This window comes from Macaca thibetana, chromosome 17 (genome assembly GCF_024542745.1).
Source record: "Macaca thibetana thibetana isolate TM-01 chromosome 17, ASM2454274v1, whole genome shotgun sequence".
NCBI classification, from domain to species: Eukaryota; Metazoa; Chordata; class Mammalia; order Primates; family Cercopithecidae; genus Macaca; species Macaca thibetana.
In genome coordinates, this window is record NC_065594.1 from 662801 (window position 1) to 677803 (window position 15003).

The window sequence follows — 15003 nt, forward strand, 5'->3', positions numbered from 1 at the left end:
TTTGGTGGGAGAACCCGAGAACCACTGGCCAAGGAAACTTGCCTTTCTCAGAGTCAGGGACTTTGACTCTTCCTCTGATATGGCTACTGAATTATTGCATGACTTTGGGCAGATCCCTTCTCTAGGACCGTGTCTTGTCACCTGCAAAAGGTGGGGGTGGCATAGCCTTTCCCACTGTAGCTGCTTTTGAGTACTTGACCTCATTGACCTTCTTTTGAGTCCTTGACCTCATCTACTTTCTTTTGGGTACTACACCCCAGAGGGTTTTTTTTTCTTTTTTTTTTTTTGAGATGGAGTCTCGCTCTGTCGCCCAGGCTGGAGTGCAGTGGTGTGATCTCGGCTCACTGCAAGCTCCACCTCCCGAGTTCTCGCCATTCTCCTGCCTCAGCCTCCTGAGTAGCTGGGACTACAGGCGCCGCCACCACGCCCGGCTAGTTTTTTGTATTTTTAGTAGAGACGGGGTTTCACCGTGTTAGCCAGGATGGTCTCGATCTCCTGACCTCGTGATCCACCCACCTCGGCCTCCCAAAATGCTGGGATTACAGGCCTGAGCCACTGCATCTGGACCACCCTAGCGTTTTATTACCTGCTAATTTGACAATGTTCACAATGAATGGACTCTTAACTATTGCTAAGGGGGAGCTCCTTAGTATTTATTTATATTTTAGTTCAGGTTCAAAAGTAAGATTTCTCTTCACACAAACATCTCACTTTTTTTTTAGAGACAGAGTCTCGCTCTCTCGCCCAGGCTGGAGTGCAATGGCGCGATCTCGGCTCACTGCAAGCTCCGCCTCCTGTGTTCAAGAGATTGTCATGCTTCAACCTCCCGAAGCTGGGACTACAGGCGCTGCCACCACGCCCAGCTAATTATTCTATTTTTGGTAGAGATGGGGTTTCACCATGTTGGCCAGGATGGTCTCAATCTCTTGACCTTGTGATCCATCCGCCTCGGCCTCCCAAAGTGCTGGGATTACATGTGTGAGCCACTGTGCCCGGCCACGTCTCACTTTTAAGAACCAGTAGAGTGCTCTAGATTTAAGGTAGTAAGTCTGTATTCAGAGATCACTGATTAAAACAGAAGGGAGTGAAGCAGAGGGAAGAAAGAAAAGTGGAAAAATACTCTAATAAACATACAAGCCGCTTTTATGGATGGAAAATAGTAAAAAGCTGGCCTGTGGCATGCTCTAATTGCAGCCCACATGACCCTGCTGGTGCCTGGAGCAAAGTGGGGCCCTGTGAAAGGTTTCCTCACAAAGCAGCACAGGCTGGCTCATGAACTCACACACTGCGCTGCTGTTACAGCCAGGCTTTCATGCTGTACCAGAGCTGATTTCCAAAAGGGCGTTTGTGCAGTCTGTGTGCAAAGTAAATTTCCATCACTTTGGCTTTTCTTTTGCTGCTTTCAGAAGAGCTGGCTTATAAAAAGCCTTGTTCCCTGGTATAACATGTCCATTTTTTCTACTTGCTTGAGTCAGCAATTAAATTGGTTTCATAATAACAGATATGAATTTAGCTTTTCAACTTGAAAGTAGGATCAGTGAAGGTTGGAATGTGGCTTGAAGAGAAACCAACAAGTTCTTTCCAACCCAAAGTCAACTCTCCCTTGTGCAGAATCCAAAATCACTAAAACACGAGCACTCAGGTGAACCAAATAAATATCGTACGAAGATATTTGATGACAAGGAACAGTGAAATTAAGTGCATTATGTTTTCAGCATTAATTATCTTTGTTGATCCATGTCAGCGCTACACAAGGTCTAACAGTAACACGTTCACTCATTCCTTCATCCATCTATTCATCTGCAGGGGTTTCACAAACGGATAAGCCAGAAGGAAGGCATTCCTGGCAGATACAAGAGCATATGCAAGCTGCGCACCTAACACAGTAGCCACTAACCACGGGTGGCTGTTTAAAATTAAACAGAAGGCAAGGCGTGGTGGCTCATGCCTGTAATTCTAGCATTTTGAGTAGCTGTGGCAGGAGGATCACTTGAGGCCAGGAGTTGGGGACCAGCCTGAGCAACACAGTGAGATCTGTCCCTATAAAAAAATTAATGTAAATTAAATTTAAAATAATTCTAATTAATGTTATACTTATGTTATACAAATTAAAATTTCAGACCAGGAATGGTGGCTCACACCTGTAATCCCAGCACTTTGGGAGGCCAAGGTGGGTGGATCACCTGAGGTCAGGAGTTTGAGATCAGCCTGGCCAACACAGTGAAACCTCATCTCTATCAAAAATACAAAAATTAGCCAGGCCCCTGGTGCACGCCTGTAATCCCAGCTACTCGGGAGGCTGAGGCAGGAGAATCACTTTAACCCAGGAGGTGCAGGTTGCAGTGAACCAAGATCATGCCAATGCACTCCAGCCTGGGCAACAGAGTGAGACTCTGTCTCAAAAATAAAAGGAATAATAATAATTCATTTCCTCAGTCACACTAGCCACATCCAGGTGCTCAACTACCATACAGGGTTAGTGGCTACTTTGTTGGGGAACGTGACATAGAACGTTTCCTTTATCGCAGACAGTTCTGTTGGACAGTGTTGCAAGGATGGAGAGACTCTTAAGATCACCTGACTAAAACATTTAAAAACAACTTTGAATGAACTGTCTTTGTTTGTAAGCCCCAAAACATGGTCTGAAGGCTCATTAGTGACCTGATCCTACAGCTGACCTCTGAACAACATGGGTTTGAACTGTGTGGGTGTCACTTATAGGCGAGTGTTCAACTGCACGGGGCAGGACAGTTGGTGTCCAGTCCGCTAAGTGTTCAAAGGTAGAGTGTAGTTTTTAAAGACAAGTGAGGTAATTTCTTTTAAATCTCTAGGCTACTGCAATGCAGAATGCTGGGAAACGAATTAATGTTATGCTTACGTGTGCTTTTTGAAATTCCGCTTGTGACTAATGAGATGTCACCCCGCAAAAACATTGTTAGTTTCCCATCGATTCCGCCGGTTTGAGTGTGTTTAATGCTGGGGAAAGTGAGAGTTGTTTGGGAAGATGGTAGGTTTTTGTCTTTTTGAGGTGGCTCATTTACTTTGAGAATCATCATTCTCTATTTTTAAAACCAAGTCTTGTATGCAAAATTCTTGAACTGTGAGAAAAGACAAATAAAATCTTTCTTTTTCATTGCAAATGTGTCTTTATCCAGTAATGACTTTGAAACGGGCATCTAAATACTTTCTCTGAAACCCCAGTGAAGAAAGTCAAGGGGTTACCCAGGGTGAAGATCTTAACTGGCCTGCTTCCTTGAGCAAACACTGCATGCTTGTTGATGTAGCTTCTCAGCTTCTAATTTTTGTAGATTTCTCAAATTCAGAATCTCCATCTCCCTTCCTCTTACTCATCATCCTTCTACCACCCCCAGAATCCTGAACCTAGACAAAGATAAAATCCCTCAGTGACATTTTCTATAAGTGAATTTGGAAATAATTTGGGAAAAAGCTACAGTAATTATAAGTGGTTATGAAATCCTAATTTTCTGACAAGAAGCTACTATCTCTCTGGACATAGTTATGCTCAAGCGCATCAGTTTCCCGAGACGATATCATACACATCATTGCCTCTGAGACGTATGGCTGTATAGGTTGTGGGTTGTGCACTGCACAGGGACACATTTAAGGTGGTGTCACTCACATTATTGACATCACAGATTTGGTACTTACTACAAAAATAAAAACAATTTTCCAGAAGATGGCAGTAAAGTTGTTGGAGGCTGAAAGAATGAGGGTCGTGATCAAGTCAGTGCACCACTGGAGGCTCTGTGAGCAAACAGCACACTGTTCTCATGAAAGCAGGATGTTGGTAAACTGACAAACTGTGTCTGCCACCCAGAAGGAATGCTGAGGGCAGTCACGCCCCAGGCACGAGTGTTTCTTGTAATTAGGCATGTGTGAAGCCTGTTAGCAATCATGTGAACCTGTGCTCAATTAAACCGCTGACCAATCATTACCTCCTCCTCCCTGCTCTTTCTACCCAATAAATGTGAAGGGCTGAAGGAGCTCGAGGCTGCCTTTGCTCACTAGAATCAGGGAGCTCTCTTCTTCTTCCCCTGGACCCTTCCTTTAAAACAGTAACTTTTTTTTTTTTTTTTTTTTTTTGAGACGGAGTCTCGCTCTGTCGCCCAGGCTGGAGTGCAGTGGCGCGATCTCAGCTCACAGCAAGCTCCGCCTCCCGGGTTCACGCCATTCTCCTGCCTCAGCCTCCCGAGTAGCTGGGACTACAGGCGCCCACAACCGCGCCCGGCTAATTTTTTGTATTTTTAGTAGAGACGGGGTTTCATGGTCTCGATCTCCTGACCTTGTGATCCGCCCGCCTCGGCCTCCCAAAGTGCTGGGATTACAGGCGTGAGCCACCGCGCCCGGCTAAAACAGTAACTTTTGTCTTAAGTTTTCATTTCCACGTTCATCCCTTCATGCAGTCTCGCAATGAGGGCCTCAAGTGGTAACAGTAGTAACTGTCTCAAGTAGTAACAGTAATAACTGTTGTAGCCACGGGTCTCAAGTAGTAACTGTGGCAGTCTCGCACATAGAGTATCTTGTTCTAAAAAAAATCAAGGGGCCAGGCCCGCGCTGTGGGAGGCCAAGGCGAGCAGATCACGAGGTCAAGAGATTGAGACCATCCTGGCCAACATGGTGAAACACCGTCTCTACTAAAAACACAAACATTAGCTGGGTGTGGTGGTGCGTACCTGTAGTCCTAGCTACTCAAGAGGCTGAGGCAAGAGAATCGCTCGAACCTGGGAGGTAGAGATCGCAGTGAGTCAAGATCGCACCACTGTACTCCAGCCCTGGTGACAGAGTGAGACTCTGTCTCAAAAAAAAAAAAAAAAAAAAAAAAAAAAATTCAATACATTATGACATTTTCTGTAGAGGGGAGTCCAATGTCTTGATGAAGTGCCTTTTTCTGATTTACACAAAGGTGTGAAATGGACTACCATTGGCTCTACGGCCTGTATAAAATCAAATCCTAACTATTAGTGAAAGTGAACCAATGCAATTTAATAAGTAAAGAAAAAAAAGAATGACCAATAATATATAAAGAAAAAAAAGAATGACCAATAATATATAAAGAAAAAAAAGAATGACCAATAATATATAAAGAAAAAAAAGAATGACCAATAATAAATAAAGAAAAAAAAGAATGACCAATAATAAATAAAGAAAAAAAAGAATGACCAATAATATATAAAGAAAAAAAAGAATGACCAATAATAAATAAATATTGAGGCCAGGCACAGCGGCTCACGCCTGTAATCCCAGCACTCTGGGGAGCCGAGATGGGCTGATCTCCTTGAGTTGAGGAGTTTGAGACCAGCCTGGGCAACATGGCAAAACCCTGCCTCTACTAAAAATACCAAAATTGGGGGCAAGGGGCGGTTGATGGTGTGGTGGTGTATGCCTGTAGTCCCAGCTTCTCCAGGGCCTGAGGCTGGAGAATCGCTTGAATCTGAGAGGTGGAGGTTGCGATGAGCCAAGATCGTGCCACTGTACTCCAGCCTGGGTGACAGAGTAAGACCCTGTCCCAAAATAATAAGTATTGAAATTCTGGCTTCCAAAATATTTGTTCTTTGCTAATATATTATATTACATGTGCAATGTAGTGTTTTCTTCCATTCAGGCCGCTAGAACAGAATGCTGTAGACTGAGCGGGGCATGGTGGTATGCATCTGTTGTTCTAGCTATTTGGGAAGCTGAGGTAGGAGGATCACTTGAGTCCAGGACTTTCATTCTAGCTTGGGTAACATAGCAAGACCCCTCTCTAAAAAACAAACAAAAATGCCATAGACTGGGTGGCTTATAATAACAGACATTTATTTCTCACAGTTCTGGAGGCTGAGGGGTCCAAGATCAAGGCACTGGCAGTTTCAGTGTCTGGACAGGGCCCACTTCTAGGTTCGTAGACATCCGTCTTCTCACGGTCTCCTCACACAGTGAAAGGGGTGAGGGGTTTCTCAGGCCACTCTCATAAGGGCACTAATCTTGGGCATGAGGGCTCTGCCCCACGACCTAACACAACCCAGAAGCCTCGCTTTCTAATAACATCACCCTGGGGGTTGGAATTCCAATGTATGAATTTGCGGAGACTAAAACATTCAGTCTAATATGTGTAGTATAACTAAGATAGTGTAATACATGCTTGCTTAGGCCTCACGGAACCACAGGTACACATGTGATTAATTCATATGGGGAGGAATTTGTCAGTTTTAGGAACATGTTTCTGTCACCCCAAAAGTCTCCCACACACAAACGCACCGTCTTCCATCTTTGGATCCCCCGAAAAATGATGTATCAAAAGTACTCTGATGTTAAGGAGGAAAGGGTTGTAGAGAAAAAATAAATTCCCGATTCACTTTGTGGCGTGTTTAAATTATTTTGTTCCTTGTTCAGGACTATGAGCTTTCTGGCTTGGGCAACTACAGCTGAAAAATGCAACACTTTTTCTTGTAGAGGAATTTTACCAAAATAACGTTTCTCTTATGTTTTGTTCATTTCAGAAATTATCATTTTCCTTTCCCCCTCTCTTCTTTTCTCCCTTCCTCCCTCCCTTCTCCCTTTCTTTTTTTTTTTTTTTTTTTTTTTTTGCAGGTTGGGGGGATAAGGTTTCACTCTGTTGCTCAGGCTAGAGTGAAGTGGCACAATCAAACCTCACTGCCGTCTTGACCTGCTGGGCTCAAGCAATCCTCCTACCTCAGCCTCCCTAGTAGCTGTGACCACAGGCACATAGCACCATGTCTGGATAATTAAAAAAAAAAATTTTTTTTGTAGATATAGGGTCTTGACATACTGTCCAGGCTGACCTCGAATTCCTGGGCTCAAACAATCCTCCTGTCTCAGTCTCGAAAAGTGCTGGGATTACAGGCATTAGCCACCTTGCCCGAGACGGAGTCTCGCTTGTCGCCCAGGCTGGAGCAAAATATCTCAGCTCACTGCAAGCTCTGCAAGGGTTTTTACGCCATTCTCCTGCCTCATGTAGCCGGGATACAGGCGCCCAACCTCGCATTTTTTTGTATTTTTTAAAGTGTGTTAGCCAGGATGGTCTCGAACTCCTGAATCCGCCCGTCTCGGCCTCAAAGTGTGGAGATTACTATTACCTTTCTAAGCAAAATAAATATAGGCAAGGATGGATGATCAGAAAGCATTTGTAAAGTGGAGTATTAAAGTCAGCTATTACTTGTGATATTTTAAAGGATGTCAGAAGTGGACAGGAGGAGAAGGACCTATGACCAGTGTGTTTAGACAGGGGTTAGGAACAGACAGAAGCAGCGACATGTGCACTGGTTTTATGAACTAGTTTGCTATGACCCTGCAACACCTTTGCATGTTCCTGGAGACTATGCCTGAGTTTTCAAATTCATCTTTTGTAAAACACTGTTCAAGCTTAGGATAAATATATAATTCAAGACATTTTGACTAGAAAGGAAAGATCTGGTCTGAGATGGACCTGCTAAGTGGCCCTGGAAGTCTTGGGGCTGTCACCTGTAGAATGGTGGGGCTGGAATCTGCTTTACATATGCCAGGGAGGTGCCAGGGAGGGCCGAGTGAGAGTATGTGTAAGGAAGAGCTGTTGTGTGAGACTACAGAGGACCCAGAATGACCCAACACTGGCCATGTGCCCAGCACATTTTAGAATGGATTCTATCAGTTAATCATTAACAATAACCTTTTAAGAGGGAACCTCTATTATGACCATTGTACTGCTGAAAAGGCTGAGATTTGAGGAACTAACTTGTCTAAAATCATGCATCTATCCAAACACGGTGGCCCACATCTGTAATCCTGCACTTTGGGAGGCCAAGATGGGCGGATTGCCCGAGCTCAGGAGTTCAAGACTAGCCTGGGCAACACATTGAAACCCTGTCTCTACTAAAATACAAAAAATTAGACAGGCGTGGTGGCGTGCGCCTATAGTCCCAGCTACTCAGGAGGCTGAGGCGGGTGAATTGCTGGAATCCAGGAGGTGGAGGTTGCAGTGAGGAGATCAAGCCATTGTACTCCAGCCTGGGTGACAGAGCAAGACTCAGTCTCCAAAAAAACTAAATGAATAAAAATAAAAATAAAATCATGCAACTAATGAAATAAGAATTTGAGATTCAGACCCTGGCAATCTGACTCAAGAGCTCACATTTTTAACTACTGCACGGTTTTGCCTTTCTGATATTGACTTGTATACTATTACCTACGTAGCAACATGTTAAGTTAGGGATTACGGCTGATGCCCTAAGACAACAGATCACAGATGTAAACATGAATTGCCAGACCAATGTGCATTTTTTCAAAGTAGGTGGTCCAGAATGTTTTGAAACTTTTTGATCTCTTACTAGTGCTGGGGTAAAGGATGGAGAGTTGGGATTTCACCTTCAAAGTGTTCCTCTGCGAAGGGTCCCAGTTGGCAAGAGGGGAGATTTAATGACCTAATTAAGACTGTATTTGCAACTTAAATTACCCTTAGGCTTTTATTTCCCAAAGTGGTCAGAAAAATCAGGGCCCCACCTAAGTTTTAAAAGGGGAAAGGGAGACAAAAATAAAGTTGGGCTTGAAATACATCCCATGAGTTGTTCTAGTTCAATGAATCTGTTCAATTACACATGCTGTACAGAGTTCTTTATACTACTTTAAGCAGTTAATTTCTATTATGGGTGGAGTAGCCACAGCTTCAGAGAGGAAGCAGGGCTGGGCTATGTAAAAGAAGAGGAAGTTTTAGATAATTTGTGGTGAAGAGAGCATGGGACTTGGCATTGCTATAGCTCTGTAGGGCTGTTTGAGTGCTCGAAACCTCACTGCCCAGGAGAGGCCTTTCTTCACCATTGATTCCCAAAACCTTCTTCCTCACCTCCATCATCCTTAATCCCCTTGACCTCTTTATTTCCTACATAACACTTAGCATGACCTCTTTATTATTCTCTTACATATACCATTTATTTCTTTATCTTCCTGTTTAGTTTCTGTCTTTCACTAGAACAACAGTTCCATGAGACTAGAGGTCTGTCTGTCTTGGTCACCACTTTGTTCCCAGTGCTTTGAACTGAGCTGTCTAATGGGGTGGCCACTAGTTACATGTGGCTATTTAATTAAAGTGAGTTAATTAAAACAATTTTTTTTTTTTGAGATGGACTCTCGCTCTGTCACCAGTCTGGAGTGCAGTGGCGTGATCTCGGCTCACTGCAACCTCCGCCTCCCGGGTTCAGGCCATTCTCCTGCCTCAGCCTCCCAAGTAGCTGGGATTACAGGTGCCATCACCATGCCCAGCTAATTTTTATGTTTTTAGTAGAGACGGGGTTTCACCTTGTTGGCCAGGATGGTCTTGATCTCTTGACCTCGTGATCCACCCGCTTTGGCCTCCCAAAGTGCTGGGATTACAGGCATGAGCCACCATGCCTGGCCTAAAATAAAATTTTTAAATATTGATTTCATCAGCCACTTCAGCCATATTTCATGCCAATAGGCACATGTGGTTGGTGACTACCATATTGGACAGTGTTGATGTTGGACATTTCCACTACTGCAGAAAGTTCTCTTGGACAGCACTGATTTAGAATAGTGACGGGCACATAGGAAGTGCTCAACAAATATTTAATGAATGAGTGTTAAATAAATGAAAGTTGTTGAACTTGCCCTCTTCGAAGACAATAAAGAGATCATGAGGATTTGCTGAGATAATGAAGCAAAATTACTCCTGTATACACTAGAAACACGACACTAATGTGAGCTGTTATTACTGGAATTCAAGCTTCCCTGGGCTTCATAAGCTGCAGGTACGAATGTGAGTATGTAAAAAGGAAGGACTTAAATTTCACTGGCTCTTGCCCTGGCCCACATAATACACATGGGTTATCTTATGAGACCGCTTCTTGATGTCTGCCCCTTGGAGTTGGGAGAGCTCCTTACTGGCCATTCCTGCCAGCGACTAGCTTGCCAGTGTTGATAATCAGGCCATAGATCTGTTTTTTCCAGAAGTATTCAATTCACAATTAGAAAAAACAAATTAGCAGGCTGCAGTGGCTCATGCTTGTAATCCTAGCACTTTGGGACACTGAAATGGGAGGATCACTTGAGCTCAGGAGTTAAGAGACCAGCCTAAGCAACATAGGGAGACCTCATCCCTACAAAAATAAATTAGCCCAGTGTGATGGTGCACACATGTAGTCCTAGCTACTCAGGAGGCTGAGCTGGGAGGATCACTTGAGCCTAGGAAGTCAAGCAAGCAGTGAACCATGACTGTGCCACTGCACTCCAGCCTGGGCAACAGAGCAAGGTCCTGTCTCAAATAAATAAATAAAAACAATAAAACAAAAAATTTAAATTAAAAAAATCTGCAGGTCAAAAGGTTCAGCCAACATCAAAGTGTCTATGGCCTCCCAGAAGCCCTCAGGGACCCAAAGCAATGCTCGATTATCCAGCCTTCATGGTACCACACACCAGGTGGAAGGCACCTGCCCCTGCCCAAGTCCTCTGTTTTTTAAACTTTGTCACGTAGGCACCAAAGCCCAGCTGCTGTGTAGCCCTTTGTCCCATGGAATTCCACAAGAGCTCCCCTCCCTCAACTTCTCCCTGCAGCTCTTGTCGACAAGACCCAGGCCAGATGAGAGGTCAGGGAACAAGAGTCACCAGGGTCCCACAGAAACCTGATGTTCCCCTTTGCCTATACAAATTATTCACAGACAGAGGTATTTACAGGCTGCAGACCCAGTCATCATCGGACACAGCCGAACCAACAGCTTCAGTAACAGCTCATCTCACCTGGACCACCACTGTACCAAGGTCTTATCCTCACCCAGGAGTAACTTTTCGGAGGGTACAGAAGTGCACAGCTGTTGCCTGATTTCTTCAGAGCTTTGTCATGGGCTCCATTTCCTGGTGTGCTGGTTCACAAGACTGCGTGATGCTGGGCCACGTGGGCTTTTCCCGGATGTCCTGGAGCTGCGGAGGCCGCCTGCGCCCTGGCTGAAGTTCTCCACCCTGCCTACAAGGTCCTGACTCTGTGACTGGGCCTTTTCTGCCCAGCTCTGCTTTCTTCAGGCTGAAGGGCTGGGCTGGAAGCAGCACTTCCTTTTTCTTCAAGCACTTTATGATCAAGAAGACTTAGGCCGTCTTCATCTCTAGGCAGCCCTCAGGGCTTGAGGCCCTCTCTTTGGGAAGTATCCTGGTTTTCCACCACTGATAGGAGTTTGGGGTTGTTTTTCATATATTAAAAAGACGATTCAGGGGTTTACTTTTTATTTAAATGATTAATATTCAATTTATTAAAGTTACAATATCAAAGTTTTTCCTTAGAGATTGAAGGTCATCGGAAAATCTCATTTTTCCTCTTTAAAGTACATTAATTTTTTTTTTTTGAGACGAAGTTTTGCTCTTGTTGTCCAGGCTGGAGTGCAAAGGCACCATCTCGGCTCACCGCAACCTCCGTCTCCCAGTTTCAAGTGATTCTCCTGCCTTAACCTCCCAAGTAGCTGGGATTACAGGCATGTGCCACCACACCTGGCTAATTTTTTTGTATTCCTTTTAGTAGAGACGGGGTTTCTCCATGTTGGTCATGTTGCAGGATTTTGAAGGAATCAGAGAGACCGACGGGGTTCAGGAGGATATTATTAATTATTTAGGTGCCCCAGCCCAGTCGGGTTAGCATCCAAAGGACTGAGGACTGAGCCCTGAACACAGAGTGAAGTTACCTTTCACGCATTTCGTAGGGCGGAAGGACAGCTGTGCAGGGGGAAGCATACTACAGAAGCGAGAAACAAAGGCAGTTATTCAATTAATTGAGACATGCATTACATCATTTCTTGCTTTTCAAGGGAAACCTTTTGTGACTTGAGTTTATCTGTCTGGTGACCTTGCAGCTGCACAGCTGGGGAATCAGGGTCTTTACAGTGCCTGGGAAAGGAGGAGAGATAAGGCTCACTAGCCGCAGAAAAATAGGCAGTTAATTTTTAAAGGACTCCAGCTCTTTCTCTTTCTCAGGGGGAGTTGGGTTTTCTTACATATAACTGAGTTTTTACTTATGCATTCTTTAATTCCTGTTTCAGTCAGGCTGGTCTCGAACGCCCAACCTCAGGTGACCCGCCTGCCTTGGCCTCCCAAAGTGCTGGGATTACAGGCGTGAGTCACTATGACCGGCCTAAAGTACATTAAAATTGTTTAATGATCACTTATAGGGGCTGTTGAATTTACTGAGGTGATTAAATACTTTTGCAGCAGTTAAAAACTGCATTTAGGCCAGGTGCGGTGGCTCACGCCTATAATCCCAGCGCTTTGGGAGGCTGAGGTGGGTGGATCACGAGGTCAGGAGATCGAGACCATCATGGTTAACACAGTGAAACCCCATCTCTACTAAAAATGCAAAAAAAAAAAAAAAAAAAAAAATTAGCTGGGTGTGGTGGTGGGTTCCTGTAGTCCCAGCTACTCCGGAGGCTGAGGCAGGAGAATGGCATGAACCCGGGAGGCAGAGCTTGCAGTGAGCTATTGCCACTGCACTTCAGCGCGAAAGAGCAAGACTCCGTCTCAAAAAAACTAAACAAAACAAAAAACTGCATTTATATGCCGGGCACAGTGACTCACGCCTGTAATCCCAGCTTTTTGGGAGGCCAAGGCGGTTGGATCACCTGAGGTCAGGAGTTCGAGACTAGCCTGACCAACATGGAGAATCCCCGTCTCTACTAAAAATACAAAATGAGCCTGGCGTGGTGGTGCATGCCTGTAATCCCAGGCTGAGGCAGGAGAAATTCTCCCTTGAACCCGGGAGGCAGAGGTTGTGGTGAGCCGAGATTGCACCATTGCACTCCAGTCTGGGCAACAAGAGCGAAACTCCATCTCAAAAAAATAAAATAAAACAACCCCTGGCCCCAGCATTTATAAATGTACTTTATTTGATACCCTTTTTGTATATTTCAACAGATCTGACTTAACAAAACTCCCCCAAATACAAAACAAGTCTTATAAATGTAATTAAAAACTTATAAATGATCCTAAAGTGATTCTAAAATTCTCTTAGATGTTCTAAAACTCTGCAAGAAATTAGGAAGTTTTCATTTTAAAATATCGTCTAAAGCAGTTTATTTTAAAACAGCAGTTATAAGGCTGTCTCTGAAACTGAATCTCTCAAAAAGTAAACATTACTAACTCAAAAACGTAAATACTTAAACGTTTATTTCTTCTCTTAAACCTTTACATACTTCATTCTTAAAAGATACGTACGACCACATTGAGGTCACCGAAAAGCAGAGCATTTGGCTGGGTATTCTGAGTAAATCTCCTCACTGCAACCATCCTGCAGATGGAGTCTGCAGTCCCTTTGCTATCTTGCCATTAATCTCTGCAAGGTTTCTTGCCTCTGTGAACAGAAGTGTCCCAGACCAGCCTTGTCCCCTTCCTTCTCTGAACACAGTCAATCATTTCTCTAAGGAATTCTGGTTCCTTCTAGTGAAAAAATGGCAAGGTTTGAGCATTGGGGTTTCAGGTCATATTTGAAATACCAGTGGCATGAATCCGAGGCCATTTCAGAGGGCGGAACTGGAAAATACTCTTTTTTATTTTTGAGAGACAGGATCTCGTTCTGCTGCCCAGGCTGGAGTGCAATGGCAGGATCATAGCTCACTGCAGCCTCGAACTCCTAGGATTAAAGGATCCTCCTACCTCAGCCTCCTGAGTACTTGGGACTACAGGTATGTGCCATTACACCTGGCTAGTTCTTCAAAAAATGTTTTTATGTTTTTTTTTTTTTTGAGACGGAGTTTCGTTCTTGTTGCCTAGGCTAGAGCGCAATGCCGCAATCGGCTCATTGCAACCTCCACCTACCGTGTTCAAAAGATTCTCCTGCCTCAGTCTCCCGAGTAGCTGGGGTTACAAGCATGCACTACCATGCCTGGCTAATTTTGTATTTTTATTAGAGATGGGGTTTTGCCATGTTGGTCAGGCTGGTCTTGAACTCCTGACCTCAGGTATCCACCCACCTCGGCCTCCCAAAGTGCTGGAATTACAGGCATAAGCCACTGTGCCCAGCCCCCAAATTTTTATTTGTAGAAATGGGGTCTTGCTATGTTGCCTAGGCTGGTCTCAAACTCCTGGCTTCTAGCCATCCTCCCGCCTTGGCCTCCCAAAGTGCTGGGATTATTGCAGGTGGGAGCCACTGTGCTCAGCCTTATTTATTTATTTATTTATTTATTTAAGACGCAGTCTTGCTCTGTCGCCCAGGCTGGAGTGCAGTGGCACGATCTTGGCTCACTGCAAGCTCTGCCTCCAGGTTCAAGCCACTCTCCTGCCTCAGCCTTCCGAGTAGCTGGGACTACAGGCACCCGCCACCATGCCTGGCTAATTTTTTGTAATTTTAGTAGAGATGGGGTTTCACCGTGTTAGCCAGAATGGTCTCGATCTCCTGACCTTGTGATCCACCTGCCTTGGCCTCCCAAAGTGCTGGGATTACAGGCGTGAGCCAAGTGCCTGGCCTTTTTTTTTTTTTTTAAAGTGTCAGCTCATATGAATATTTTTGATTCAGTTCTAACATCATTGTGTTTCTCTTTAAACTTTTTGTTTGTATAATTAAACCTTATGTTCTCTTATGGTGAAGTCTTCGTGCCAAACAAAATCAAATTTATTTTTGGCTTAACTGAAATACAAAAAATAAAAAATAAAAATAGTAATACCTGTATTGGTTTGAAAAATAAAACTACCACGTGAAGTTCAAGATTTTCTTTATAGTCCTTTTTGTCGTGAGACTGTATCTCAGAGTGGTTTCTGGAGTTACTTGGGATTCTCATGTCATATGGTTGCCTAAGAACATTTTCAGTTTGAAGTGTTGGCATTCAAGCTGTGAGTTCTTAAAAGCCGGCAACTGTGGCCTACTTGTCTTCTCTTGTGGTAATATTGAGCTATTAAAGGAGTGCATTAATCAATCCTACCTGACTTTGTGAAACAGTGGAAAAACATAAGAAATTCAGCCTCTGAAGTCTGTCCTGTTTGATTTTACCATCATCTGGCCCAGGCAGCAGCTGAGTATTTGGTTATATG

At 44.2% G+C, this 15003-nt stretch overlaps 2 protein-coding genes across 2 annotated transcripts in view; one reads left to right on the forward strand and one right to left on the reverse strand.

Moving 5' to 3' along the window:
* Positions 1-15003, reverse strand: part of SAP18 (Sin3A associated protein 18) — a 556924-nt gene that overhangs the window by 536629 nt on the left and 5292 nt on the right. The gene's annotated exons all lie outside the window — the stretch shown is intronic.
* CRYL1 (crystallin lambda 1) overlaps positions 1-15003 on the forward strand; it is a 140834-nt gene that overhangs the window by 12377 nt on the left and 113454 nt on the right. The window lies entirely within an intron of this gene.